Consider the following 6000-nt stretch of genomic DNA (forward strand, 5'->3'; position numbering starts at 1 on the left):
TGGATCCTGCCTCTGAATATTTCACTCAGAATAAACATCATATATCTTCAGCTGGAGGATGCAGAGGAGTTACATGATTTAGAAATCACTGACCTCTGTGACGTTTATCTGCGCTTCGTCTGCTTCAGACAAACCACACTTTGTGTTTTTAACAAATAAATGCCAGCGAGGGATCCTCTGCTGGGTGGAGGTGGTGGTGGTGGGGGGGGGGGCGGGGGGGGCGGTGCTGGCAGATAATCAATGTCATGTGATTGCCTCGTGACCCACCCTGCAGCTGTCTGTGACGTCTTCCAGCTGAGGAACTGGAGATGTGCACTAACGTTATATCTCAGCGTGTCTGAAAACCTTGGGCAGCTTTGTCTTTATCCTCGGCTGCAGCTCTTCAGGGAGTCTCTGAGTTGGACAAGCTGATTAAGTTGCGTTTGTCTTGACCAATGGAGTGCAGCGACAGACAATTAGGACGTGGACGTGCTGCTCTCTGTGGTTGTTATTTCTCGGGACCAAAATGACCTCCGGGAAAGACGTGTGGGGGAACGGGGGGGTGAAGATAGCCTGCCCAGCATGCTGCTCATCACGGGGTGTTTGATCTATTGCCTGCCACCTCCCTCCTCTCCTCCCCCCTCCCTCCTCTCCTCCCCCCTCACTCAGTCATATCCATATATTAACCACCAACATCCACTGGATGTGATTCAGGGAGGTAAAAATAACTCCCTCCTTCCCCCTCTCCAGCTTTCCATCTGTCCATCCACACGTCTCTTCCTCCCCTCCGTCTTCCCACCACCTGCGCCTGAGCAGATCAGCAGGTAGATCAGCATACCTGCACCTCCGAGGGTTAGAGGTTCCTGCTGCAGGAAGACGAACACCCTGTGACACATGGTGTTTCCTGCAGGACATGATGAGCAGCGACAGCTGACGGGATGAACTTGAAACGCACTTGAAGAGGAAGAAGAGCGGGTTTTAGCCGTCTGCTATTGGAAGCACAAAGTTTCAAACTGTGGATTTTTAAAGCTGCAGCTGTTTTGTTTTTTTTTCCACTTTCTCAGATCAGGTCAGAGAGAAGTGACTCAAACGTGATGTGCAGCGTGGTGTTGTCCTGAGATGCCATGTTTCTAATAAGTTAGCGTGAAAAAAACATTCCTCCCTGCTGGATTTGGCCCAGTCAGCTCTGAGCATTGTTTCTGTGAAGTGGAAAGATCCAGGAGCAACAACAGCTCACGGGCTGTTGAATCACACTGCACAAAAAAAAACCTCAGCAGTTCACAAACTGCCTGGACCATCAACCTCAGCAAACCAGGTGTGCGGCTGTCAGGAGGAAGCTACCTGCCTGGACGCACGAAGCCAACGGTAACGTTTGGTTTTGTCTGAGTTATTGTCCAACGAAGGAAAATCTTATTGCTACATCACACAACAGTGTTCTTCCCACTTTGAATCAGTGGCTTGTGTTCGGTCCCACAGTGCACAGTGCAGACCTCAGGCCCATCCAGCACCTTTGGGGTGAACTGAACACTGACTGACTGAGAACCAGACCTTATCGCACAGCATCAGGGTCGGATCTCACCACTACTGCCGCGTCTGTGCTCCAACATCAACACTTTTTCAGCATGGCGTCCGGAGCGGCCGGGGCTGTGAGCGTGCTCCTTCAGTCACTTCAGACTGGGCTTCCCCCAAAACTCACCCCTCTCTTGTCACTGATAAGGAAGGAAGTGTTAAGTCAAGTGTGAGGAAAACAGGAAAACAGCTGCCAACACATTTCAGCCTTCATCAGAGCCCCACCAGGCTGCACTCCCTTTACTCTGGATGTCTCCAACACACACATTTGCACTTGAAAAGGGATCCAAAAATTCAAAATAACACCTCGAGGGCACTCCTGATTTAATGCGTGAAGGAGGCTTTACTCAAATATTGTCCTGTGGCCTGATTTAGCATCTCCTGAAAGTCGCAGGGAGGATAGCTGTGTGTATTTTTGACATTTACAATTTATCCACGCTTTGGCTTTGTTCCTGGTTCAAGAAACATTTTCTGTCTTATCTTCTAAAGCAAACAACTTTAGTGTGAATAAGGCAGCGCTCTTCTCTGAAGTGTTCCCATTTTTCTTCGTGGAGACAGTAAAACAAACGGAAGCAGCTCAGATCGAATTCAAACTCATCACCAATTAGCTTCAGGGTCAATGTGCATCAGAAAATAAAGGAATAAATCCAATCTACATCCAAAGCACAGCCTGTGTTGTTACCATGACAACCAGGATAGTAAGGATAGCATGTGTTCAGAATGTTTCAACACATAAAGACAGGCCCGTCTCCCGTGAGTTAAAAAGCGGATGGTCAACAATTCTCAATCTGGACATGTCCCCCCCCCCCGCCCCCCCCGAGAGACGGGGGACATGTCCCCCCGCCCCGAGAGACGGGGGACATGTCCTCACTACAGATTCTGATCATTAGGATCTTTATCTCAGACAGTTCACAACCATAATCCATTTTTTTCTACACGATTCGTCTTCAACATCGTTAAATCACTGACGGTCACTCAGGAAGCTGAGACACAAACACTGTTGTACCCACTTATACAACAGAAGAAAGCTGCAGAGCTGTTTTAAGTTTTCAAACTTAAACAACTGCACCAATGATTTCAACAAAAAAAAACAAAGGCAAGTCACCGTCAGTGTGAAATCAAGGAATAAACCAAGGTCTGATCAACACAGTCACACGGAATCTAGTTTTATCCCTGATGTCTGGCCGCACTGATGATCCACCCTGATGATCCACCCTGATGATCCACCCTGATGATCCACCCTGATGATCCACACTGATGATTACCCTGACTAACTGGACTGACTGGTCACGTGTGATGTTAGAGGTGTGGTTTTAGAATCTGCTGCCAAGACATAAACAATTAAAGAGCAATTTGTTCGCCTTTCAAGTTCAGAGTGTGGCTGCAGTTTTGAGGCTTTAATAATAAATAAAAACATCTAAAGACGTGTTGTGAAAACCTCTGTGGCTGATTTTTAAAATTCCAATCAGACGTGATTGAAGAAGTCAAACCAAAGCTGCAAACAAGCTGCATGAGCTCAGTGATTTCAGTCCACACTTGTTGCTGTGAAGAAACAAACACGCAGGAGACCTGAGGTTGTTTCACAGCTTAAAAACTTCCTCAGTGGAAACTGGGATTTGTCTGCAGCGCGAGGAGACGCCGGCAAAACGAGTGAACCAAGAGGGATCATGTGACTCCAGACTGTTCAGCACTGCAGTCGCGCTGGCAGCAGACAGAAAGATGAACACGGCTCTGAGGTCTCTGCAGGGAAACCGGCACCGTGCACGTTCGCTCTGACTGCTATTTTTACCAACTGGATGTCAGGAAGGGTCTCGACAAATTAAAATAAAACTGCCGTCCCTCTTCAAACTAACGGCCATGTCCTCGGGTAAAGGAGAGGAGTCGGGGGAGTCGTTCAGACGAACGCCTTTGCCAAGGCCACCGGTGACCGGGGGGGTGGGGGCAGTATGGCTGGAGCCCTGGGAAATCAGACCATTATTAAAAGGCCAAAGACCCCCCGAGCAGATGGTAACCAGAGAGGGGAAGGAGGGAGAGACGGGAGGAAAATAAGGAAAATGAAGCAGTGGAAGGAATGGAGAAAAAAAACGGAAGAGGCAGGAGGGAAGACTGATGAGAGGGAGAAAATGGAAAGAAAACAGGAAAGAAAATTGAGATTGAAAAGGTAGAGATGAAAAAAGGAGGTGAGAAAATGACGAAGGAAAATGAGAGGGAGAGAAGAAGCAGACGGAAAATAAAAATGAAAAGTGAAAAAATGAAGATGAAATAGCCACAGTGGAAAAAGGGGGAGGAAAGAGGGAGAACAAGAGAGAGAGAAAACTGGAGGCAAAAGAAGGAGAAAGAGGGAGAAAACAGGAAAAGGATAAAGGGAAAAGAAAGATGGAGGAGGAGGTAGATAAGGATGAGACGGAAATTACTGAAAGAGATAAAACTGAGCAAAAAGTAGGTTAAAAGACTGAGAGACCTGCAGAGAGAAATGAGATGGAGACTGAGCTGGAAACCGAGACAAGATAACGAAAGGATGAGAAAAGGAAGAACTCCAGTAAGAAGTGAGAGAAGTAATTATTGAGCCGAGAGAAGTCGACATCACAGCATGTGGCGTGTTGACCTCAGCAGACAAACGCTCGGCTCGCTGTCAACAACAGCTGTGGAACAAAATGAGCAACTCATAATAAACCAACTGGTTCACAGAGAGAACACGAAGCTGGAACAAGTATATCCAGTTTGACCTTTAACCCCTGAGAGACTAATTTACCAAGAATCTGCAGCAGCTTTTACACACTAACGAGTCGGCATCAACTCATTCTGCGTTTGTGTGTGTGAGCAGATGAACATGACATGGAGTTCTCCAGGGCTCAATCCTGGGTCCTCAAACTTTACAGGATTCCAGTAGGCCACATTATGCTATAACACCTGTTGTATTTATGCAGATGACACCGACATGTGTCCAACTTTGTCACTGAGTCAATACAGCCCCAAAGATTTTTACATATTTTGGACTATGGACTGTGTCCCAGGTCTTTCTCGTTAGTTAAAAGAAGACAGAGACCAGTAGGAGGCAGCAGACGTTACACAGGGACGTCGAAGCCTTTTGCCTGCTGAGTCACCTCAACAGCAATATTCACTTGGTATCACACAGACTGGAGACGCGTCGCGTCAGAGTATAGCTCATATATTCAGTGCAGATGTCTCGCCTCTCTGACAGGAAGAATAAATGTCAATGGGAAGCACTGGACGGATCAAAGCGTGTCTTCCTCGGCTCAGCATTACGTCCACTTCCTCCTCTCCCATTCGAGTGACGACCTGCCCGCTGTCGTGATTTTAATCTCCTTCACATGTCTGACTCCTCCACACTATGTCAGCTCTAATTGGTCATTACAGCAGCCTGGTGTCATCACCCTAATGTAGCCCGGGCTAAACCTTTAGCCTCTGTGATTAGCCAACATTAGCCTTGTCACTGAAACTGGCAGACAGACACTGGTGTGATGGGAAAGGGTCCCTGTGTGTCACCGCCATGACGTGAGCGTTTGACGAAGCTCAGACTTCAGTCCGTCTGCTGACATAATGACACCGCAGACTCCAGGGAGGTGAGACGGAGGCGGTGAAGTTCGAGTGGGCGTGTCCATATGAGCTCAGGCGGCACACACACGTAATTCTGCTCACCTTTATTTTACCTGGTGAACTGTGTTTTTACTCTGATGTGTTTAAGAAGTCTGGATTTGTCGGGACACAAGAAAAATCATTTAATTTCCTTAAAAAGAAATTCCATCCATCTGAAATGCATTTATCTAAAAAGTTGTTTAAGCTGAAATGAAGTGTCTTCACCTTTAATTGAATGGTTGCCTGCTCGTGTTTGCAGCTGCACCCAAACTGTTGTCTGCTGCCTGTTCATTTTCATGTCAATAACACCGAGGGGGCTGAACACAAACAACAACAACCTGTCCCTGAATACACTCTATTAACTTTGAGCAGAGCTGTGACTCAAAGCGCCCTGATTTGCAATTTACCAGTAGCTGAGGGCCAACAGCAGCTACACTCATTAACAACAGCGAGAACACACAGCAGACACACACCACGGGCTTCTCTGGCAGCCACGTACCTGATTGGACTAATTACACACTATTATGCTGTTGTGTTCAGACCACCAGTCCTGAATTAATGTGGAACTCAACAGTTTCCTTTGACTTTGGAAATCGTATGTAAAGACTTTTCACTGGCTGAAACGTGTTGGGAAAGTGATCCAGTGAAGCTTTAACAGCTGCTGATGTTTCCAACTGAACCAGCTCCGATTTATGATTTAGATTTTCAAGGCTAAACATCAAAGAGTGTTTCAGAAATGGCTTCAACACAAATACGTTCTGACGCCGCCTCGTGCTGATCTTCTGTGACAGGCACCGACAGATAATTCATCAGTGATCAAACGTTAATGCTGCTCATCAGAAAGTCCAGAGTGTT

This window comes from Toxotes jaculatrix, chromosome 13, assembly GCF_017976425.1.
Source record: "Toxotes jaculatrix isolate fToxJac2 chromosome 13, fToxJac2.pri, whole genome shotgun sequence".
NCBI lineage: Eukaryota > Metazoa > Chordata > Actinopteri > Toxotidae > Toxotes > Toxotes jaculatrix.